The sequence below is a fragment of the Globicephala melas genome, chromosome 12, assembly GCF_963455315.2.
Source record: "Globicephala melas chromosome 12, mGloMel1.2, whole genome shotgun sequence".
NCBI lineage: Eukaryota > Metazoa > Chordata > Mammalia > Artiodactyla > Delphinidae > Globicephala > Globicephala melas.
The window spans coordinates 31,437,754-31,462,901 of record NC_083325.1 but is presented as its reverse complement, the minus strand read 5'-3'; the positions used below and the strand labels follow the sequence as shown (position 1 = coordinate 31,462,901).

At 46.1% G+C, this 25,148-nt stretch overlaps 1 pseudogene; it reads right to left on the bottom strand.

Moving 5' to 3' along the window:
- Nucleotides 1–21,539, bottom strand: part of LOC115864179 (Golgi reassembly-stacking protein 2 pseudogene) — a 48,461-nt pseudogene extending 26,922 nt beyond the window's left edge.
- Nucleotides 21,540–25,148: the final 3,609 nt, after the last annotated feature.

The window sequence follows — 25,148 nt, the reverse complement described above, 5'->3', positions numbered from 1 at the left end:
TCTCCGCTAATGCTTTATTGATCATTTTCTATGTACCAGTGTTTACACTCTCTACATTTGTCAACACTTTTTATCTTCATGACAAACTTCCATGTATATTGTTATGAGTTGAATTGTGTCCTCCCAAAATTCATATGTTGGAGTCCTACCTCCCTCCCCCCGCACCTCAGAATGTGACCTTATTTGGAGAGGTCATTATAGATGTACTTAGTTAAAATGAGGTCATACTGGAGTAGAATGGACCCCTAATCCAATGTAGCTGATGTCCTTATTTAAAAAAAGGAAATTTGGACACCAACACATGCACACAGAAAGAATAGTATACTGCCACAAGGCAAGGAAATAGCAGAAGCTAGGAGACAGGCCTGGAACAGATCCTTCCCCAGTGTCTTCAGAGGGAGCCTGGCCCTGCTAACACCTTAATCTCAGACTTCTAGCCTACAGAACTCTGAGACAAAAATTTCTAGTTAAGCCACTCCACTTGTGGCACTTTGTTACAGCAGCCCTAAAAGATCTAACAAATATACTATTATCATATTTCTACTTTACAGATGAAAAAACCAAAATGCAAGAGCTGAGAGTCACACAGTAAGTAGCTGAGCTGGGATTTGAACCCAATCAAAACCTTTCCCTTAACTCCTACATTATCACAGTAGTGATATCTAACTTCAGAGAATTGTCATAAGGACCAAGTGACATAATTTATGTCAAACATTTAGCTCTGTGACTAGCACATATTAAGTGCTTAATAAATTTAGCTATCATTGTTTGTTACAATCGCTCTAAGTCCAGGATTATATATTTAATACTTGTCACATTCTCCACTTTAGACACCGTTATCCCCATATTACAGATTAAAAAACTAAGACTCAGAACGAGTGACTTCAATGGGATTTTAAAAACCAGTCTATCTTGCTCCAAAACCCATACTAAACCGTCTGTGTTGTCTATTTATCAATCTCTATCTAACTCTATTCCAGAGAAGAATTTCAACAAGCCTTTTTGCTGGAAAAATTCTAACCAAGCTCACTGACTAGATTATGGTAATTCTTTTGGAGAATTAAGATGTGAAAGGTCAAGATGGCACCGCCCCTAAGATGATATGGGTCTGGCAGACCTGGAAGCTGCTTGAGTCTCTGCAGTTATAAGTCACAGGGATGAGCAGAGAACCAGGGCACAGAGGATGCTACCAGAAGATATAAACTAAAACCTATTATGTCACTAAAAGTAAACTGCTAGAATTAAGAGAGAAATCCTTCCTTTACAGGGCTTGATGAAAAAATTCTTAAATAAGACCCAAAAGGCACAAACAATAAAGGAAATGATTCATAAATTTGACTCACTCAGAATTTTAAAAATTATTTTAAGCAGAGTAAACAGTAACGAAGAGAAAAACTTGGGCGATTGCATTTACAATGAATATAACCGGCAAAGAAGTGGTCTCCAGAAAACATTTTTAAAACTTCTACAAATCAATAAAAACAAGATAAACTGTACATCAGGAAAAACGGGGACCAGACTTTGAGGTTCCTGCCAGAACTATAAGATACAGGAAGGTTTGCATTTCACATTCTGTTACCCATGAAATATGGGGAGTATGCCTACCCTTCAACCCAGCCACAGAAGCTCCTAAGTGTGCTCCAGGAAACAGGAACCAGAATGTTCTCTGCAGTATTATTTGGAATAGTAAAAAATGAAAGCAACCTAGATGGATAAATAAATGGTGGCATATTCATAAAAATGAACTAGAGCTAGTAGTATCTATCTGGATGAATCTCAGAACACATAATATTGAGTGAAAAAAGAAGTTGTAGAAGCATACATGTGGCATTATCCCATCTCTATAAAGTTTATAAACATGCAAAGTAATGCAATGTATTATTTAAAGCTAAAAGCGTATGTAATAAATCTATGCAGGGGCATGAGAAACACCAACCTCAGAACTAGAAAGAGAGGTGGGTAATGGGATGCAGACACAGTTTCAAATGCACTTTTTTTTATTTCTTAAGCTAAATGATGCATACATGGGTATTGGTAAATTATTCTCTAAGCTTTTAGTAAGTCTGATCTATTTCACTATTTAAAAATAATGGGAAAACTTTTCGAGTAAGAATCCTAAGGGAGTAATATCAGCAAGATGGCCAAAAAATAGGTCCCTTGCTTGTATCCCGCCCCACAACAACAATTCGGCATCCATCCAGATAAAAGTGTCTTTGTGGGAGATGTGGGATCCGTCACCATACGCCAAGGGACCTGAGCAGACTCTCATCCACCCATGTGTCAGGTAGTAGACATACAGACCTCAGTCCTGACTGTGGATCCTACAGTGGTGTGTAAACCAGCTCTAGCCCCTCTCAGCTGTGGTCCAAGAACCCCTGGAGAACACTGTCTTAGACATTCACCCACAGGGGAGAGAGACCTTGTGGAAGTCCAGGCATCCAGCAGAGAAATTCTAGCACAGTGTTGGACCAAAATATATATATAAACCTGGACACATTAGAGAGATCAGTCAGTAAAGAATGGAGGAGGTGACTGCTATTTCAAATGTGAAGATAGCAACACAAGACTTTAAAAAACACAAAAAATCAAGGAAACATGACACCTCCAGAGGATCACAATAATCTTTCAGTAACTGACACCAAAGGCATGGAGATCTGTGACCTACCCAGTAAAGATTTCAAAATAGCTCTTTTAAGCTATCATAAGATTTCTCAGCAGAAACATTCCAGGCCAGGAGAATAGGATGATATATTCAAAGTGCTGAATGAAAAAAAAAAAAAACTTTCAACCAAGAAGCATTCACCAGGATCAATTATATGATAGGTCACAAAACAAGCCTTAGCAAATTTAAGAAGATTGAAATCATTCCAAGTATGGTATGCAGACAAGAAAACCCTGACCACACACTATGAAACTAGACATCAATAACAGGAGAAAAACTGGAAGATACAAAAAAAACAAAAGTGGAAATTAAACAACACACTCCTGAACAACCAATGGATCAAAGAAGAAATCAAAAGAAAAATCAAAAATGTTCTTGTATCAAATGGAAACACAACACAGCAAAACTTATGAGATGTAGCAGAAGGAGCTCTAGGAGGGAGTTTATAGCAATTAGCACCTACATCAAGAAAAAAGAAATATCTCAAACAAACAATCTAACTTTACACTTCAAGGAACTAGGAAAAGAGCAAACTAAGCCCAAAGTTAACAGAAAGAAGGAAATACAGATCAGAGCAGAAATAAATGAAACAGAGACCAGAAAAATAATAGAAAAGATCATCAGAAACAAGAGTTGGTTTTTTGAGAAGATAAACAAAATTGACAATCCTTTAGCTAGCCTAACTAAGAAGAAAAGAAAGAAGACTCAAGTAAATAAAATCAGAACTGAAAGAGGACAAATTACAGCTGATACCACAGAAATACAAAGGGTCATAAGAAACTACCGTAGGGACTTCTCTGGTGGCGCAGTGGTTAAGAATCCGCCTGCCAGTGTGGGAGACGTGGGTTCGAGCCCCGGTCCAGGAAGATCGCACATGCCGCAGAGCAACTAAGCCCATGCACCATGCCTACTGAGCCTGTGTGCTACAACTACTGAAGCCCACATGCCTAGAGCCTGTGCTCTGCAGCAAGAGAAGCCCCCACAATGAGAAGCCCGCGCACCACAACAAAAAGTAGCTCCTGCTCGCTGCAACTAGAGAAAAGCCAACACCCAGCAACGAAGACCCGATGCAGCCATAAATTGATTAATTAATTAATTTTTAAAAAAAGAAACTACAATAAATAATTATATGCCAACAAATTGAATAACCTAGAAGAGATGGATAAATTCCTAGAAACATACAATCTACCAAGACTGAATCATGAAGAAATAGGAAATCTGAACAGACCAACAATGACAAAGGAGATTGAATCAGTAATCAAAAAATCTCCCAACAAAGAAAAGCCCAGGACCAGATGGCTCTCTTGTGAATTCTACTAAACATTTAAAGAAAAATTAATGCCAATTATTCTCCAACTCTTCCCAAAAACTGAAAAGGAGGGAACAGTTCCAAACTCATTTTGCAAAGTCAGCATTACCCTGAAACCAAAGTCAGACAAAGGCACTATAAGAAAACTACAGGCTATCAGCCCTGATGAATATAGATGCAAAAATTCTTAACAAAATACTAGGAAACTGAATCCAACAGCACATTAAAATGATTAAACACCATGATTAAGTGGGATTTATCCCTGGATGCAAGGATGTTTAAACATATGCATATCAATAAATGCGATACATCACATTAAAAGAATGAAGGATAAAAAGCATATGATCATCTCAATACCTGCAGAAAAAACACTTGTCAAAATATAACATACTTTCACAATAAAAACTCTTAACAAAATGGGTATAAAAGGAACATATCTCAACATAATAAAGGCCATAAGTGACAAGCCCACAGCCTACATCATACTCAACAGTGAAAAGTTGAAAGATTTCCTCTAAGATCAAGAACAAGACAAGGGTGCCCCCTTTCACCACTTGTATTCAACACAGAACTGGAAATCCTAGGCAGGGCAGTTAATCAAGAAAAAAAGCCATCCAAATAAGCAAGGAAGAAGTAAAATTGTCTGTGCATATGACATTATATAGAGAAAATCATAGAGTCGCCACCAAAAAACTATTAGAACTAATCAATGAATTCAGTAAAGTTGTAGGATACAAAATGAACATATGAAGTCAATTGCACTTCTATACACTAAAAATGAAATATCTGAAAAAGAAATAAAGAAAACAATCCTATTCACAATAGCATCAACAACAGTAAAACACTGAGGAATAAATTTAACAAAGGAGGTAAAAGATCTGTAGAATGAAAACTATAAGACTTCGATGAAAGAAATTGAAAAAAGATACCTGGAAAGATCTCCTATGTTCATGGATCAGAAGAATTAATATTGTTAAAATGTCCATACTACCCAAAGTCACTTATAGATTCAGTGCAATCTTTATCAAAATTCCAATGGCATTTTTCACAGAAATAGAAAAAAAATCCTGAAACTCATAAGAAACCACAAAGGACTATGAACAGCAAAAGCAATCTTGAGAAAGAAAAACAAAGCTGGAGCCATCACACTTCCTGATTTTAAACCATATTACAAAGCTATAGTAATCAAAACAGTATGGCACTGACATTAAAAATAGACACATAGACCAATAGAACAGAATTGAGACCCAAGAATTAAACCCTTGCCTACAAGGTCAACTAATATTTGGCAAGGGAGTCAACAAAACTCAACGGGGAAAGGGTAGTTTCTTCAATGAATGGTGCTGGGAAAACTGAATAATCACATGCAGAAAAATGAAATTGGACCCCTATCTTATACAACTTGCAGAAATTAACTCAAAATGAATTAAAGGCTTAAATATAAGACCTGAAACCATAAAACTCCTAGAAGAAAACATTGAGAAAACTGCTTGACCTTGGTCTTAGAAACAATTTTTTGGATACGACATCAAAAGCACAAGCAACAAAGGCAAAAATAAATAAGCGGAACTATATCAAACTAAAAAGCTTCTGCACAGCAAAAGAAACAATCAACAAAATGAAAAAACAACCTACAGAATGGAAGAAAATATTTGCAAATCATCTATCTGATAAGGAGTTCATATCCAAAATATATAAGGAACTCATACAACTCACAGCAAACAAACAACCTGATTCAAAAATGGGCAAAGGAACTGAATAGACATTTTCCCAAAGAACACATACAGACAGTCAACAGGTACATACATGAAAATATGCTCAGCATAGCTAATCACCAGGGAAATGCAAGTCAAAACCACAATAAGATATCACCTCACTCCTGTTAGGATGGCTATTATCAAAAAGAGACCACATGTGTTGGTGAGGATGTGGAGTAAAGGGAAACTTTGTGCACTGTTGGTGGGAATGTAAGTTGATACAGCCATTATGGACATGAAGGAGTATGAAGGTTCCTCAAAAAATTAAAAATAGAACTACCATATGATCCAGCAATCCCACTTCTGGGCATATATCCAAAGGAAATGAAATCAAAATTTCAAAGAGATATCGGCACTCCCATGTTCATGACAGCATTAGTCACAATAACAAGATATGGAAGCAACCTGAGGGTCCATCTACAAACAAATAGATAAAGAAGATGTGGTACATATATATATGGAATATTATTTAAGAAAGAAGGAAATCCCACCACTTGCAACAACATAGATGGACCTCGACAGATTATGCTAGGTAGAATGAGTCAGACAGAGAAAGACAAATCCTGCATGATATCACTTTATGTGGAATCTTAAAAAAACTGAACTCATAGGAAGAGAGAGTAGAATGGTAGTGCCAGGGTGGGAGGGTGGGGGAAATGGGGAAATGTCAGTGAAAGGGTACAAACCTCCAGTTATAAGATAAGTTAGTTCTGGGGATCTAATGTACAGCATGGTGACTATAGTTAACAATACTGCATTGTGTACTTGAAAGTTTCTGAGAGTAGATCTTCATGTTCTGACCACAGAAAAAGAAATGATAATTACGTTAAGCAATGGAGATGTTAATTAACTCTATGGTGGTAATCACGCGGCACATTTTGCACCTTAAATTTACGCAATGTGGTAGACAAATTATATCTCAATAAAGCTGGGGGGGAAAAGAATTCCAGGGCCAGAGGCCCCATGGGATCCTGGGAAAGAATGTTAAGTAAATAGCTAGCAGTAACTTCCTGTAGCTGGGCTGCCCTGCCCAGTGCAGGTTGCTGAAGAGGGTGATGAAAGCGGCCTGTGATCTAATGGAGAAGAATAAAATCGGTGACAATACCAGCCCAGAGTGAAGGGACAGCAGTGAGGCCACATCAACACATGGCAGTTGGCTGCCCAGACTACTGGCCCTGAGGCCCAGAACTTCCTGAGACTTTTGGCCACAGAGACGTGAACACACCTTGTCCCTTTGCTGCAAGCCTCTTGCAGCCATATGGGTCCTTCTTCCCTCCCCACACACATGCCCACGCCTTTTATTGTTGGTTAAATTTTAAGTTTTTTTTAAATTGTGAAACATTTAAAAAAACTATGAAACTATGAAACCTTGTCCCGTGCCCAAGTTCTCGAGCACATATGCTTGAATTGTACAATTATACGATTTTTTTAAACTTCCTTTGCCCATCTCATGACTCCACTCAGATTCCCTATTCATTCTCTTCCACTGTGTGATCATATGGGGCTGCTCACAGGAACTTTACTGGCCCAGTATTTCCACGTCTTTCCATGATCATACTGTAATAGAAAAATTATTTCCATTTCTTTCCATGATCATACTGTAATAGAAAGATTATTTTGGTGTCGTAGGCAACCAAGTTTAGTGTCTGCATTCTTATCCTGATGATAAACCTAGTGCTGACTGGTACAGTCTACAAGAGCGTATAAACCATGCTAAGCTTCAGTGGGTTGAAATACGCAAGGACAAAACGAGGGCCTCCCATTTTCTCTTTCCAAGATATGGCTTTCGGAGGCTTTTTTTGTACTTTGGGTTTTGGGGGGGAAATGGAGGAGATGTTTTTGGCTTTTGTTATTTTGTTTGTTGGTTGGGTGGTTGGTTGGTTGGTTGGCGGCAACCCATCTTCCTCAGTTTAAGTCTACTTATTTTTAAACCTGAACACGAGCACAAATAGATTGTATTATCAGTATTACTCCCACTCTTTTTCATAATGGTTATTCTTTCACTGTGGCTTCTATTTTTTCTTTTTATGTCTTTAATCATGTCAACATCCCTATAGTTATGGTCTCTTTCAGACTGCTTTTCTGTGATCTCAAGGTGGGGATTGCTGACACTCCTGCTTGCTGCATCTGCAAATTCTTGTTCATGGTAGATCTTTCCATAAGGTATTTTGCAAATTTTTGCTGAAAGATCATCTTTAACTCAGCTTGAGTTTTCAATGGAAAACTCCTGGGACCAGAGTGACTTTTCATCTGTGTCCGCATGTGTCCTAACAGTAACATAACCAGGACCACTCTTTACATGCATTTTTAAATCTAGGATGTCCCCAATTCATAGACAGCGTACACTGTCTCCAGAACCTCTCAAAGCGGAAGCTTGGGATTTCACTTTTTCACAGAAGGCTTTAATTTTTTTCACCCAGAATCCAGGCAGAAGCAAACTTTCTTGGCATCTTCCTTAATCAACGACTGGATTTTTTTTCCTAGTCCTCCTTTCTTGGAGAGTTCAGCCCTGCAAGCCCCCCACCTTTTTCTTCCTTGTGTAGGCCTCTGGCTGGCACTGGCCCAAGGCCTTCACTCTCATCTCTGCATGGGCCCCACTCCAGTCTAATAAGAACACAGACAGATACACTCACACCCCTCGCTAGCTAGGGCACCACTCACCGCTTCCGGCTGTTTCTCCATTACCTCTTCAGTTCCAGCAACTGGACTAATTTGCTTTTCATTTTATCCCGCATTTCTATGTGCTTGTAATAGGAAAGATTCCACATTTGTCCACTCCTCCCAGGTCTCCTTTTCCTTTACAGAGGCCCTCGAAAGCAACCAGGGCTTAAAAGAAACAGGACTTCTGGCTCTTACAGGAGTCCGTGTGTTCAAGGTCAATCTTGCCTGCAGAAAGTGCCTCTAGCATTTGGTCAGAATCTTTTTGAGAAGAAGTGACTGGGCTTGTCTGATTACTGACTGGACAATTTCTGCTTAACAACCACCTTTCTGTCCTTGAACTAGAATGAAATCAGAAGGCTTATTCCCTGCCAATTTCAGAAGGTGAGATCACCCTGACAGAGTCCTTGGGGAGACATGAAGTCAGGAATCTTTTACAAAAGAAATACATGTGGCAGTGAGACTTGATGAAGGATCGTCTCCTTGAGAAACAGACCCAGTGGGGTCTCTTTGTTGTTGTTGCTTGGGAAAGGAGGCTTCCCGGGTTTTTGTTTTTATTTTTTAAAGAAAAATAGCGGGACTTCCCTTGTGGCACAGTGGTTAAGAATCCGCCTGCCAATGCAGGGGACACGGGTTGGAGTCCTGGTCCGGGAAGATCCCACATGCCGCGGAGCCACTAAGCCCGTGTGCCACAACTACCGAGCCTGCGCGCTAGAGCCTGCGTGCCCACGTGCCTAGAGCCCGTGCTCCACAAGAGAAGCCACCGCAATGAGAAGCCCGCGCACTGCAGCGAAGAGCAGCCCCTGCTCGCCGCAACTAGAGAAAGCCCGCGTGCAGCAACGAAGACCCAACGCAGCCAAAAATAAATAAAATAAAATAAAATTATATTTAAAAAGACCCAACGCAGCCAAAAATAAAGTTAATAAATTAGTTTTTTTCAAAAAAGAAAAATAACAATAAGTCAGGGAACCTGGCCATTTATGGAGGGAACACATACCTTCATGGGTCAGCAGGCTGAAGGGTCACAGCTGAGCACTGACAGTGTTCAGGATTGGTGTGGGCAGTCGAGGGGAAAGGTCGGCAAGTATCTCATGGAAAACAGAGCCCAGATTTTCAAGCCCGTGACAGAGACAAACCCTTTACAAACATTCCAAGTGATGGCTTTCTTCACTGAGGTGCGCCACTGGGCACCACGCCTATGTAGCCAGGCTTGAGAATAATCAACTCAATGCTAAGCAGGTAGAAATCTCCCTAATAGAATATCTGGCCTTTAGACTTACTGACATCTTCTTTCTGTGGCATTTCCTCTGCTTCTGTTCTTCAGAGCTTAGTGCCCTTCTCAGAGTCAGAACTGGCTCCAGGGAAAAGTTTGAGTAACGCGTCAGCCACACCTTAGTGTGAATTGATCCCAATGTCTTATCCATCCAGGGATGTTGTCTCTTGAAAATTATAATCTCAGCGAGATACAGATTTGCCTGAAATGATACGGAGCGGAGTGAGGATTCCAACAAGATACTCCAACTCCGAATCCCGAGCTCTTTCCAGACCTCACCACTGTGCTTTAGGAAGAGGCCGGAGCCTCTTCTCTGGGCTTTGAGGCTTTCTCTGCCTAAGGTACAGTAGCTCTGGGCAGGCGTTGGTGATGAACACGCCCAGGTTCTATTTTTACCACCTCAGCCTCTGAATAGATGTCTCCACCAGTCAGATCTGCCTGTTGGGGTCATAAAAATAATCATAATGATGAGAAATCTCACTCTTTTTCTCCACCTCATGGCGAAGTATCTTTGGGGAGCAATTAGTTAATTCCCTGTTATCCCTTAGGAAGCTTTCATCGTCCCAGAAAAGTAACCAAAGGAATTTTCCTGAAACAATTTCCATTCGCATCAATCCAAAGCCCAACGCACAAAACTCTTTCGAGGGTGTTAATCTCATTAAGAGCATCTTATATAAAGTTGCTTGAACACCAACCACAATTTTTGTGAAGGGTGAGTCTATAGGCCCATATTTGTACAATGTGGCCCCCTTGTCCTTGCCAGAGCTACCTGAAACACCGGTGGAGACCGGGCCCAGGAGAAACCAACCCATTAGTCGGGCTGAGCCAATCAGATTCTCCCTTTCTAAAGGGGGTAAGAGAGAGGTAGGCACTGGCTCTGTAATTCCAGACCAGGCAGGATTTGTGCCACGGCGAGCTGAGCCAAATGCGAGATGTAGACGGACGTCCACAGAGCTGAGAAGCGGGTGGTGCACCCTCATCCTGAGAGCCACAGCCGGCAAGCAGACCTGATGAGGACACCATGCTGGATCAGAGGAGGGAGCGGGGAGAAATCCCGAAAGACGAGTAATTACCCCACAAAGGCCAGAGACCCCACAATGACAGTGCATTTAGTGTTGAATGCTGCCGCAGAAGCCACTGTGAGGGGAGAGAGAACGGACCGGTGCACTAAGCGTGGCCCACGTGGTGAGCACAGAATGTGGAAAAGGCCTCCTGGCTGCTGCCCCTCCTTTCATTGTTCTCCAGATGTTTCTGGTTTCCCTCCTTACAGCAGCTTTTTCTAAACTTCTCTCCCCACCCCCCGCCCCTTCATTTTCAGGTAGAGACCAACCTCCTCTGTCAGGAAGAAGATCAAAGCCTCCAAGGGGAGGTGTGTCAATGTCCCCTCACTCCACAAACTCCCCGTTTCATCACCCACCCATCCCTTCTTCCTTATCCGTTACAAAGGAAACATGTCTCCTCCTTTATGAAGCTGAGTCTTCGATGTCCTGTGGATCCTGAGGCCTCGGACTGCTGCGATCCCTCCATGCATCATTTATTCGCTCTTTTGCATTTTCAATCTCTCCTTGTCTGACAGCACCTGCCTATTTGCCTGTAAATGTGCTCCAGGTTCTCCAGCCCTAAAATCACCTTCCTCAACCCCAGCCCTTCCTCCAGCTACTGCCCTGCTTCCCTCACTCTCTTCAAAGCCAAGCTTCTCGAAGGAGTCCCCTACATACAAACAAGTTTGGTTCCGAGAGCCCTTTCGTTAAGTCCAGTGACGTTAGCCTAGGTACCCAACGAACACCGTAATAGGTTTATAATACTTTTCACACAAATAATACATAAAAAACAAACACAAAAAATAAAGAAAACATTTTTAATCTTACAGTACAGTACCCTGAAAAGTACAGTAGTACAGGACAACAGCTGGCATCCAGGGGCTGGCATCAGTGAAGAGGCAAGAAGAGTTACTGACTGGAGGAGGGAGAGGAGGGGGGAGATGGTAGAGCTGAAGGATCGTCAGCCATAGAAGATGAGGGCAAGATGCAGTTTCACTCACGCCTGACGTGGATGGCACAGGTTCTGGTTCCTTGCTGGATTCAGTTCTATCTACTCCCTTGAATAAACGATCCAGTGATGTCTGGGTAGTAGCTCTTTTCTTCTTGTCAGAGATGACACGGTAGCACTGGATTGCATTCTGAACGGCTGCTGCAACCTTCATGTACCGTTCTACGTTCAGGTCCTGTGCCTCAAAAACTCACAGTGCCTAACAGTGCCCTAATAGTGCCACCTCACATAAAGAAAATCCCCTCGCCATTTCCTGCATCATAAATCTCTTTGGGTCTTCAGTTACTTCTTCTTCCCCCACTTTTGTTTCCATCATGATCGCTTGGCGTTTCTTAGCAGTACCAGCTACCTCACCGCTGCTTCTACACTTGCTTCCAAACAGCCTGGGCTTGAAATAAAGACACTGTACTACTGTACTCTATACTGTACAGTAAAGTACACAAAAGCACAACCACTTGTAGAGGATACACGCACCTGACGATGTACGCCAGACACGTGAACTAACTTACATGACTGGACATGCAAAGGCACGTTGGCATCTTTGAAAGTTTGCAACGTGAAGGTTCGTAGGTAGGGGAATTGCTGTACTCTATACTTCATCCAGTTTCATTCCATCCTCGACTCACCCTCCCCAGCATCTTTGGGAAATGGCTCCGGGGAAACAAGGAGAGCTCTCAACTGTGAAATGTTACATCCTGGTCCCAGTCTCCCTCATAGAACATCCAGCGCTGTCGCCCATCCCCTCTCTATTGGTCGTGGTTCAAACGGAACGCAAATGGCGCGCACCAGCTTAGGGGCTTTTGCCAAACCACCCTACACCGCTGTAAATTCACAAGGAACGGTGCAGAATGCTGGGGCCAGCAACAGAAGAGCTACCAGAACCAGTGGGAGCTGCGGGACCGCGGGCCTGCGGTGGAGGGTAAGGGCGAGGGAACACACACCGCTCACCTGCCTCCTCCCCTCACCCCCCCCAGTGCACCCCATTGGTTGAACCCAACCAGAGTCCAGAAAGCAACAGAACTGTTGCTGCAGGGCGACCGTCTCCTCCCAGGAGACGAATGGGAGTGGGCTGGGGGGACAGAGGACCCAGCTCTGCCCCTTCTCCTCCTGACTTTCTTCTCGCCCGGTTTCTGTCACCCAACCCTGCTGGCTGTTCTCCTAACATTTTGACCACACTTGTCGGGGTCATCACTGGTCTCCCTTCTTCTCTTCTTAAACGTCTCGTATTAGACCCTATGCCCGATTACTTTTGCTCTTCCCAAACTCTGTCTCTCCCTCCTTTAGCAACTTTGTTTCCCCCAAGGTGTCCACGACAACCCCCAAGATGATGGAGATCTGAGTCCTCAACTCTGACCTCTTACTGACCTCTTGCTGACTTGCATTGAACTCTGACCCCCACTAGTCATCACCACACAATTTCCCCCAGGAAGCATCTGTGCCTCAAACACAACACATTCAAAGCAAAACTCATTCTCTTCTCCCTCAGGCTCCTGGCCATGCTCCCCTCTTCGTTAACCACAGGTACCCCTGACTCTGTTTGCTTTTCAGTCTTTCTCCTCAAAGGGTGGTGCAAATCCTGCCATGTGGCCATACGGACATCCCTGGGAGCACAGGACAAACACAGAATGTCAGGCCCCACCCAGACCCACTGAATCAGAATCTGTGTTTTAACGAGATCCCCAGGTGGTCCCCATACACAGTAAAATTTGGAAGTGCTGGTTTACAGCATATATCACAACCATTCTTCTTTCCAGGGAACATCGTATTAACATGTGTCAGACTTTCAGGCTTGATATTAAAACAGAAGGAAGGAAACTCGGCAGCAAACAGCAACCCTGTAGACCTCCCCCTACCGCCCATTCACTGCTTTGGACTTTTTCTTAGAGGAAGTTGCCTTAAGGAGGATTGTATGCATATATATTTCGTATTGTTTTAAGAAATCTTTACTGGTCCCCTCAGTCTTTCTTGCCTATCCTTGGAGGGCTCTGAAAAGCACTCATATCATCCTTTATGTGAAAAAAAAAAAAAGGGATGAGGAGAGAATTGGGGTATTCAAAATGAGAATCCCACCAGTCTGGAAAAGTCCCAGCTGACGTTTCCCACGGACTCCATGTAGAATCCATGACACGCAGGTCGATCTCATCTGGATTTTTCTCTCTCTGAGCCTGTTTCTTCATCTATAAAATGGGGAGATAACAGTAACTCCTTTATAATGTTTCTTTAAGGATTAAAAGTGGCAAAATATGTGAAATATGCCCTCCAAATGGAGCGTTCAATGTTCATTGAATGAAGAAAGGACATCATTTAATGTACGGAGTCTTAGTTTACTCAAATGGAAAATGAAGACTATAATACCAAATTCATCAAATGTGGGTTCCCCGGCTCTCTCTATCATGCCTCCACCAGTCCCCACACACCTGCACAAACATGTATCTCTACATGCATGTACACATCCACATGCATGCACCTATGCAGGCACATGCTCTCACGCACATACACACATGCATGTGTGTACTCGCACACACTCGCATACACACGTGTACACACATAACCACCAGCAGGAACTCTGGCCAATTTCCCCCATGTCTCCTCTGCAGTCGCCTCCTCTCCAGATTCCCTCACGGGGATGGGGACAACTACAGAGCCTCCGCCTGCCTACCCGCTGCTATCCCGGCCCCTCCAGCCCTCCCTCCTCACCAGGCACAGTGATCATTATAAAATCCAAGGCTGATTGCTTCACTCCTGCTCGAAACCCTCATACTATAGGCAGGCCAAACTCACCACGCATCCCTCGACACACTGTGAAGTTCCGTCCCGCTGGTCCGTCTCACACATTACGCCTCCTCTACTGAAAATCGTCTTCCCCAAGTAACTGGTTCCTGTTTGTCAAAACTCAGCTTAAGCATGGGCTCTTCTCACTTTCCCCGATGCCTCCTGCCAGAGACAGCCCCTCCTCAAGGTTCTCAGCACCCAGGCGGATGCAAACCTCTGATGTCCCCTTTTCTTCCCCTTAGGCTGCAAGGGCTCCTCCAGGGCGAGGACCTGCCGTATCTGACCTTGCATTTTCACTGTCCACCACCCCAAAGCGTGGGGCACAGCAGATGTAGACGCTGGTTATAAGTGCTGGTTGAAGAAGAAGGTGAGGAATACTGTCCCTCAGCCCAGCCCAGCCCCCAGACTCATCTGCAGTCACAGGATCCCCAGTGCTCACAGGAGACACAAGGCTCCACCAGAAAGACCACACCGCCTCCTGTTTTGAGGGGCAAATCAAGGCACCAGGACACGTTCAGCCTTGTCTTTTGAGTTAGAGCTGCAGAGCTGAGGAGGGAATCCACAGCATGAGCCTTGCGGGGGGCCAATCCCTCTGTCAGCTCCACCCCCGCCCAGGATCCTGGTCAGCACCTGAGCTGCGCCGTCGAAGGGCGACCGTTGAACAATGACCAAACTCCTCCCTGCGGTTCCCGCGCACAGTTTCCTTGGGCTTCCTTCAAAGCAGAAAAACAATTGTTCTTTCCAAAAGAAGGGAATGCTGGGGAGGAGAAGGTTTCTTGCCCAGAAGTAAAGATCCAGATACCCTTTGCCTAGCTGGAGAGATTTCTCAAGACTGGGCACCACCACGCAGGCAGCACACCCCACCGCCCAAGGGGAGCAGGTCTGACGAGAGGCCCTGAGTGCGATGGACAAGGTCATAAGTGTGAAGTGAGCAGAGCGGGGATTGAGTGACAGCAGGTTCCGCCCACACCACCACTGCGGTCCTCTCCATCCCCTTCCAAACTCCATCTGTGCAAATGCCATAGACACCAACATAAAATTTACATTTATTGAGCGAAGTCTTGCCATGCATGGACAGGCACTGTTCAAGGAGCTTGGGAGCCTCCAAATATAAGATCTGACCAGGCTTCTGACCTCAAGTATCAACGAGCTCTACCCTGGGCTGGGTACCACGGCGGGTGTGAAAGAACTGGACAACAGTTCTTGCCCTGGAGAAGAAGGTTACATCTCGTTGGAGCCAGGGCATAAAGCCCACATGCAGGAAATAAAGAACCCCATGAGGCAGGATGTACCCATAAGCTCAGCTGGGTGGCACAGACATTAGCTGCTCTTAAACTTAAGTGAAGAAAGAGAAAGAGCTGTGTGGACAGAAATCCTGGGGTAGGTTCATGGAGGGGCACCTGGCAGGATGGATAGGCGAGGTGAGGAGGGCATTGCAGATGGGGAACAGCACACGCAAAGGCACAGAATATGATTCGTCGTCCTGGTGCCTCTGTAGCAAAGACATGGATTTCTGCTCGTTATGTTGGTTGTGCCTTATGTTGACTGATGGTTCACTTTGAAATCAGCCCTGATTTCAGTCTGGGTGGGTTAAGTCATCCTCCTTGCCCAGCCGTGTAAACAAAACTGCAGAGCAAAGCCAAACCACAGAGAGTTAGTCAGACAAGGAGAGGAGAAGCAGCCTTGAGAACCAGCGCTCTCTCCTTCCTAAAAGACCAGGGAGGAAGCCTGGGCCTTCCACCACCCTGTCTGCAATCTCGTCATCTTTGCTTAAAAACACTGAAATCAACCCGAGTGGAAAAGACAGCTGCAAAGGCGTGGAGAGCTGCTCAGAGATTTGTCAGTTTATTTATCCACCTCCTAGCCTTTGACTGATTCAACTGACGGTCGAAGTTCCCTGCAAGATAACATACGCTCAGAGGAAAGAGAACTCTGTAGTGGGCAGCTTCCAAAATGTCTCCCAATGACCCCCTGCCCCCCAATGCTCCTGTAGCCTCCTCCCCTTGAATGTGGGCTGGACCTAGTGACAGACTCCTAATTAGGAGAATAGAGTCAAAAGGGATGGGCTGTCATTTCCAAATTAGATCTGAGACTGTGACTTCCGTCTAGCTCACTCTTTCTGTCTCTCTGGCTTGTCTAGCTTGCTCACCCTGATGAATCAGCTACCATGTTGTGAGCTGCACCCCACAGAGAGAACCATATGGCCAGGAACTGAGGGTGGCCTCTGGGCAATGGCCATCAACCAGCTGAATCCTGCTAACAACACTGACTTGGGAGAGGATCCTGCCGTGGTGGGGGGAGGGGAGCCTAGAATGACAGTGGCCCCGGCTGAAACCCTAATGGCCGCTTAGGAGCCGGAGGACCCAGGCAAGCCTTTCCTGAGCCACAGAAACTGGGAGATAATAAATATTGTTTTGAGTCCTTAAGTTTGGGGTTATTTGTTACACAGCAATAGATAACAAATACACTCTCCAGTTAGGCTTCCAGGAATTAAAAACAAGACCATATCTGTACCTGAGCTGACACCCATGCCTGATACAGCCAGAAATGCCCCCCGAATATAAATGTGCCCCCATTGTCACTCTTAATTACCATTTCCCCCAAATGGTTTTCAGATCATTCAACTTGAGAATTACTTTCATGTGTGTGTGTAGAAATTCCGGGCGAAGCAGAAGTCCTTAACATTATGCCGGACTCTCTCATATGTTGACAGACACCGCAAGTCCCCTTGGGGAAAATCTTTCTTCTCACAGGAGTCAGTGGGCCTCCCGTTTGCAAAGTAGTCCCCGCGGCTTTAGGCTGGGGTCACAGTCAACGTATTTAACCGCAGGTCTGGGCATAAGAGCTGACCAGGACAGAAGCTGGCTGACCCATCATGTCAGAGGTCAGCCCCAGCCCTGTGGAAAGGGTGTGCCAGACCTCTGGGAGACTGGACAAGGGGTTCACCTCTCTGACAGCCCATGATAGGCAGCATTCTGGAAAGAGGCAGCACTGTGTGTCAAAGGAGAGCTGAGACACTTGTCCTAAACCTGGCAGCGTGGACTGGATGGTCTTCTCTGAAGATCCTATCAGGAAAAGACACCAAGAACTCCAAGGAGGAACTCGCCAGCAGGAAAAGAGGAAGGAATTGCTTGTTTGTTGGAAGGGAGGTAACCTGGGTTGGCCCCAAGGAGCCAAGCGTTACCAAGGAGGTTGGTTCCCATGGGCCCGTGGCTGAGGCTGGAACCTCTCCAGACATTCCTGTCCTGGTGCCGTGTGAAGCTCTGCGGGCCAGTGGCTGAGCTAGCGTATGTGATTTCAAAGGGCTGAGAGCCCCATGTGGGACTTCATGAGTTCAGTTCTGAGCATAAAATGTTGGAGGTGAGGTGGGCTTCCCTGGTGGCGCAGTGGTTGAGAGTCCGCCTGCCAATGCTGGGGAAACGGGTTCGTGCACCGGTCCAGGAAGATCCCACATGCCGCGGAGTGGCTGGGCCCGTGAGCCATGGCCGCTGAGCCTGCGCGTCCGGAGCCTGTGCTCCACAGCAGGAGAGGCCCACGTACCGCAAAAAAAAAAAAAAAAAAAAAAAAAATTGGAGGTGAGGTACCCAAATGAAAATGTCTAGCGCCTAAATAAACGGGTCTTTTCAAAGGAGCTCAAAACTGAAGATAAGGATTTTTTTATGGTGGTAAGATATACATAACATAAAATTTACCCTTTTAACCATTTTTAAGTGGACGGTCAGTAGCATTATGTATACGTTCACCACATTATTGTCTAACCACCCCCATCATCTATCTCCAAGATTCTTTTCATCTTGCAAAACTGAAATGCTGTACCTATTAAGCAATAACTCCCCCCTCTTCCCTCCCCCCCAGCCCCTGGTAACCTCAATTCTCCTTTCTGTCGGTATGAATTTGCCTATTCTGAGATCCTCATGTAAATGGAATCATAAAAATATTTGTCCTTTCGTGTCCAGCTCATTTCACTTAGAATAATGTCTTCAAGGTTTATTCATGTTGTAGCATGATCAGAACTTCATTCCTTTTTAAGATATACTACCATGCCATTGCACATCTATACCACATTTTTTTATCCATTCATCTGTCATCTGTCAATGGACATTTGGGTTACTTCCACCTTTTTGGCTATTGTGAATAATGGTGCTATGGGCGTGGGTGTACAAATATCTATCTGAGTGCCTGTTTTCAATTCCTTTGGTTGTATACCTAGATGGAATTGCTGGATCATATGGTAATACCATGTTTAACTTTTTTAGGAACTGCCATACTGTTTTCCACAAGCGAGGCACCATTTTGCATTCCTACCAGCAATGCACAAGGTTTCCAATTTCTTCACAACCTCACCAACACTTGCTTTCCGTTGTTTCTTTGTTTTTCATGGTAACCATTCTAATGTGTGTGAGGTAGTATCTCGTTGTGGTTTAGATTTGCATTTCCCTGATCATTAGTGATGTTTAGCATTGTCCCATGTGCTTATTGGCCATTTGTATAGAAGATACAGTTTTCTGAATTGTCAGCAGATACGCGCTGAAGTCATGGGTGGCACCCGCTGCTCCTTTCCCATCCAGTATCCATCTTCTCCTTCATTCTTAATACTCCCAGCTTTGTTCACATCTGCGTTGTATACAGCTAGATCATTCACTTCCCATGACACTCTCCTGGTTACAAGAGGCCATGGGATCCGGTTCTGAAATTGGAGCGCTCTGGAGACTCCCGAGTTAGCTTTCATGAAATGTGACAGACTTAGCATCCTCCTTTTGCCTTTTGCCCTATTCCGTCCTCCTTCCTCCTGCCTGGAATGTAGTTGTGCTGCCAGAAGATGTGGCAGCCATCTTGCACCATAGGGAAAAAAGCCACACACTAAGGCTGGCAAAGCAGATCTACAAAAGGAGCACAGACAGCCCTGGACCGACAGCCTGCCCCCAAACTCCCTGTTACATGAGAAAGATAAGCCTCTTGCTTATATCGGCCACCATTTGCTGGGTTTCTGTTACATACAGCCAAGCACAATCTTAGCTGACTTATCATAGGAGCAGATCTGCTCAGATGAGTGTATAGAGAAAAGAATAAAAGAGAGTAGTGTCCTGGGAAACGCTGAGAGGTGACAGAAGGCAGCAGGGGAATCATTCAGAGCAGGGACTAACTGAGAGTGACTAAATGAATGTAGAAAACATGAGGTTATGGTATCAGATGAATGAAGCAAAGAGAGCATTCAGGACAGAAGGTCGACACGTTAGAAGCTGAAGAAACATCCAGTAAGAAAAGCACTGGAAAGCATGGATTCAACAAAAACGAGTCTTAGAGACCTGTTGGGGAGAGTCACATTGCCTGGGTTGAGGAGTGGATAGGAATCAGGAGGAGAAAGAGAGTGTGAGGAAATGGGGGGAGCTGTGGTGCTAACAAGGAGAGCACAGCACGTGCGGCCCAAGGAGGTATTTTTACAGATGAGAAGCACGAGAAAGGCTGACAGTCGGAACCAGAAGAGAGGCAGAGACTGACAATTTGGAAGAGAGGGCATAATGCTAACTGTCTCCTTTTGGCCAGTAGTAGAATCCTCCAGCTGTTAACTGGGCACTGGGTCACCCAGCACTGCCTGTACTTCCCTGCCTCCCATCCTCCCATAGGTTTGGTCGTCTGACTAATTTGGGCCAGTGCTACATCAGCAAAAGTTAGGTGTTAAATGTCTGGGTTATTTCCTTCAAGATGCTTGCTGTGGACACACTCTCTCCTTCCCTGATGGCTAGGAGATTGCAGCAGCTGCTTTGGACCTGGAGAAGGATGTCACTTACAGAGGTTGGCAGATCGGCTCACTGGCCTGGGTTCCCAGATGACCTTGGAGAGTGGAGCCCTCTACCTGCCCTAACTGCCCACCTACCTTTGGAACAGGATGTGAGGAGTGAAAACTCTTCCATCTTATTTAAACCACTGTATTCAGGACTCTTTCTTAAAGCAGCCTAGCTTATCTAATACCGATGGGAGCCAGAACAGTGGTGCTGAAAAGCCTTCAGTCTACAAGTTCATAAGGCCATGTAAAAATAAAGTTTGGTTTATACATTTAAATGCACTCAGTTTATTGGTTGCCTTTTATTTTGAGATTACATCCTTCCTAATTTTTTTTTTTTTTTCCGGTACATGGGCCTCTCACTGTTGTGGCCTCTCCCATTGCGGAGCACGGGCTCCGGACTAAGTTTTGTTATATTAAAATGTCCTTCCTCTTAAGCAGATCAAAGGTTGCATGGGGCCCATATTCGGAGGGGATTGGCTGCAAAGGAGCATAGGAAACCTTTTAGGACAAGGAAGCCATTCCATATCTGGATTATGGAAGTGAGTTTAGGATTATAAGAATTCCTCAAATTTTAAATGGATGGACTTTATTGTATGTAAATAACACTGTAATAAAAATTAAAAATGATCCTTGTTGTTTTTTTTTTAAGGGACAATGTAGCTTTTAATGAATTAACAATGTTGGTTGGGATGACCTTGCAGAATAAAACGACCTTCGAGTAATTCAAATTTAGACCAACTAGTCAAATGCTCTATCACCTATTGTAAAATGATCTTTCTTTTATAAAAACAATGGGAGTAAAAATTGGTTGTCATTTTTCAAGACTTACTCTGTAAACTAAGAAGGTGGCAACCTTACGTGGATGCCCAAATTTTTTTCAAATTTTTCAGAGCTAAGAAATTGACGAGTCTGAGAGCCCCTGTAGTCCTTCTCTATAGCTGCGTAATAAATTACCCCCCCAAATTTAGCAAAGTAATAAACATTTGTTATTTCACAGTTCCTGTGAGTTGGGGATCTAGCCAGGTTTAGCTGGGTCCTCTGGCTTAGGGTCTCTCACGAGGTTGCAGTCAAGGTGTCGGCCAGGACTACGGTCTCACCCAAAGGCTGGACTGAGGGAGGCTTCACCGCCAGGCTCACTCACTGGTTCTCGGCAGGATTCGGTGCTTCACAGGCCGCTGGACTGAGGACGGCAGTCCCCTGTTGGCTGTTGTCCCAAGGCCCCCCTCAGTTCCTTGCTTCATGGGCCTTTGCACGGGCCAGCTCCCGACCGACATGGCAGCCGGCTTCCAGAAGAGCGAGCAAGTGGAGAAGCAGGAGAGGGCAAGCGAGACAGAACCAGAGTTGTCAGAGGCTGCTTTCCACGGCCACCTGTCTGAACACAGGCGAGCTGGTTTGGCGCGGCAGCCAGCCTTCTCCAGGGGGACAGGAGAAAAGGAGAAGCTGGGAGCCACCACGCCTACCTGTGGAATGTTGATGGAAGCCGGGGGGTAGGGGACTGCTGGATCTATTTTCTCCCCAAATTAGGACAGCTGCCGAGAAGGGGGGCAGGTGGTCGAGCAGGAGGTTTGAGGGGACTTGAGAACTTTGAAATAGCGGGTGTGGGCGACAGGGTCCAGACGGAGCGCAGAAACCCTGTGGTGCTCTAGCTAGGACCTGCTCTGGGAAAGCTGTGCTCCAAGGCTCCAGGCAGCTTCTGTCCGAAACGACGAGTCAGCACTTAACCCCCCCACCCCAGGCAGATTTGCCTCTTTCTGAGAAAACTACCTCGAGTCCAGCAAAGTCCACACATCATCCCCGAGGGGACTTGTGCAGCCGCCCGGAAGCTGAATGTAGATGTTCTAGCCAGACAGGAGCTTCACCTGGTGCTGAGGGGAGCCAGAGGGACTCCCCTTCGACATCCTCCACGTCGGATCCCCACCGAGTGCGCTCCCATCCTGCAGGGCAGGAAGGCAGGGCTACCCTGACAGGTGGGACTGGATGGACAGCCGTGCTGTCAAATGTCCTAGGAAAGGCAGATCCCCGCACAGCAACTGAAAGGATCTCAGCCTTGGGCTGCGGTGAAAAGGCATTTCCTCTTCTCTCTGGGCCTGGAGACAAAGTAAAGTCTGTCCCAGAGGTGAATTCCAGTCCCCACCCTCTCTCCCACTGGAAGGCCAGGCTGTAGGGAGGGTGTATACGGCCCTCTCATTGGAGGAGAGATGACGACGATAGAACTCTGCTCCCCGAGGATGGGCTGGTGGCCCTAAGAACCACCGCGTCTGGAAGGTGGATACCAGGACACTCTGTATGTCACTGCCCTCTGCTTGTACGAGCCTCCAGGACAGTCTATTAAATATGTCCGCCTGATCACAACCGCATGGCTGGGCATTGAGAAAAAAGTTGACCCACATCTTTGCATGGAATAGCGGAAAGAAGAGCAGCGTCTCTCATCCCCGGCCCAGGCCGCCACGTGCTGACATGACGTGGGAGCAGAGCAGGGCCACATACAAGTTCTTGTAAGACAGCACGCTGAGAGAAGCTTGAGAGAGGGGAGGGAGGAGGTCGATTGAAATGTGAGTTTCTACCAGCAGATAACTGCTGAGAGTCACACATACTGGTCAAAGCATGACAAGCGAGTCTGGGTTTGGGGGATTCAAGGCTGAATCACGGTCCACCCATGTGCAGCTGCCCTTCAGTGTGGCTGGCACTCCCGGCCGCATGCCCTAGCCCAGGTCCTTTCAGATCTGCTCTCAGCCAGACCTCTGAGGAACCAGTGCCGCCAAGCCAGCCGTGAAGATTAGCTGGCGAGCTGGCCGCCCGAGAGGCTGATGTCTGCCCTTCTCCCCACCAGGGCCATATCCCTCATGGAGCAAGAAGCAGGCGTTATTGAGACCCAGAGTCCCAAAGCCAACTCCACACCCAGGAATTCAGAATTGTTTTGAATAACCAGATCCAACTTCCAAATCAAGACAAAACTCCCGCTTACCTTGGACCCTCATTTTAGCTACTGCCAGAGACAAAGGTGCCCTGGTCACACCCAGCCTGAGACCCGGAGGCAGACAGCATGCTTACCTTGAAGACACTGACATTCTTTTCTGGTCCCTACTGTGCTGTGGACTGAGAAGTATCCCAGCCTTGCCGCCCCCCGCTGTATTATACCCTGTACCAAAGGGGTAGCAGCCAAAAAAGAGACAAAAGAGAACACATTTTAAGGAGTAGGCTATTTAAAGATAGATTTACTTTCTTGATTCTACACCTGAATTTTAAAATCACGGAAGGTTGCAATTTGCCTGCAAATGTCAGACAGGCGTCAGCCTCCTGAATTCTCTGCTCAAAACCAGCCCCGTGGGGATTTTAAATGGTGGGCACGGGATGGATGGGCTTTTTCCACCAAAAAGCAGGAGTGGTAGAGGCTTTGCATAACTGTAGGAGGGCTTTTTGTATGTAAATCCAGCATCTAATTAACACACCTACCTAGGGCGGTCATCCGTCAGGCAGGAATCCCGCTTCTCCACAACCCCTCTTTTCACAAGAAGCAAGGGCTCCAGGCCCAGCTCTCCCCGGCAACAGCCATTTCCTGGATCCAGTTAAGGAGGCAGGAAGAAACTACAGTACAGAAATCTACAGGACAGAGGGAAACAGTTTTCAGCCTAGGGGCCCTGCCCTGCAGACACCACCTCCTTTCTCATGCCTTGACCCTGGGTGGGACGCACGATGGGCCCGTCTTGCAGGTGAATATTTATCTCTGTATTTAGAGGACTCTTGGGAATTTTCTGAGCAAGTACGGGACAAGCGATTTGTTCCAAAGCAATGCCGCGCTTGCCCTGTCACTGTGACGTATTGTGGCCCCAAAGAAACACTGTTTGGTCCCTGCGATCACAGCTCCTTTGGGGTCTCCAAGCGCCACCTGGTGGTCACTGGGCGCCCCCGCAGCTTCTGTCACCCGATCACCATTCCGTTATCCCAGCCACACCCGGGGTGCGGGAGACAAAAGGCTGAAGGCCCTCTGCCATCGGCCTTCCAAAGGCAGGCCTGGGTCGACTGCAGCAACTGCCGCTGGGCCCGGTGCGTCTGGGGCTCTGGGCACAGGTAGAGGTGGTGGCCAGGTGGGAGGAGCTGCGATGAGAACTCTGCGCCTCCCCTCCGGAACGTAGATTCCAGAACGGCGGGTGCCTTCAGGGCCTAGAAAAGTGCCTGATGCACAGTGGCTGCTCACCGAGCATTTCTGGAAGGGGAAGGAGGGGAGGCCGTGGTGGGTGAGAACAGGGAGCGGGGTGACCCCGGAGTCTGCCGCAGGAGTGGCTGCCCAGTGCGGGTAAATGGCCTCTCGTGGTGACTACATTTCTTTTCTTCCTCCGACTCCCGCGGGATTTTGCCCATTTAGATCGAGACAGACTGAGGAGGCACACTGCCCCTTTGTGGCCTCTGCCGGTCACAGCAGCTCCGAGACTTCACCTTCTGTAACCATTTCTCCGCTCTGTGCATTTGAGTAACCCTCTACTTCCTCCCGGTCACGTCCACCAGAGAGTGGGTACAAGAGGGTTACAATAACAGCACAAAATGGCATTTTTGTTTGGTTGGGTTTTTTTTTTTTTTTTTTTGCGGTACGCGGGCCTCTCACTGTTGTGGCCTCTCCCGTTGCGGAGCACAGGCCCCGGACGCGCAGGCTCAGCGGCCATGGCTCACGGGCCCAGCCGCTCCGCGGCATGTGGGATCTTCCCGGACCGGGGCACGAACCCGTGTCCCACATCGGCAGGCGGACTCTCAACCACTGCGCCACCAGGGAAACTCCAAAATGGCATTTTTCTGGTTCGGCCCCGCTTTCGGAATCGTGAGTACTGTGGATCCCCTCCCCCCGCCAAGTTCCAACCAATTAATTCAACAAAGCCCTGGGAGCCTGGGCA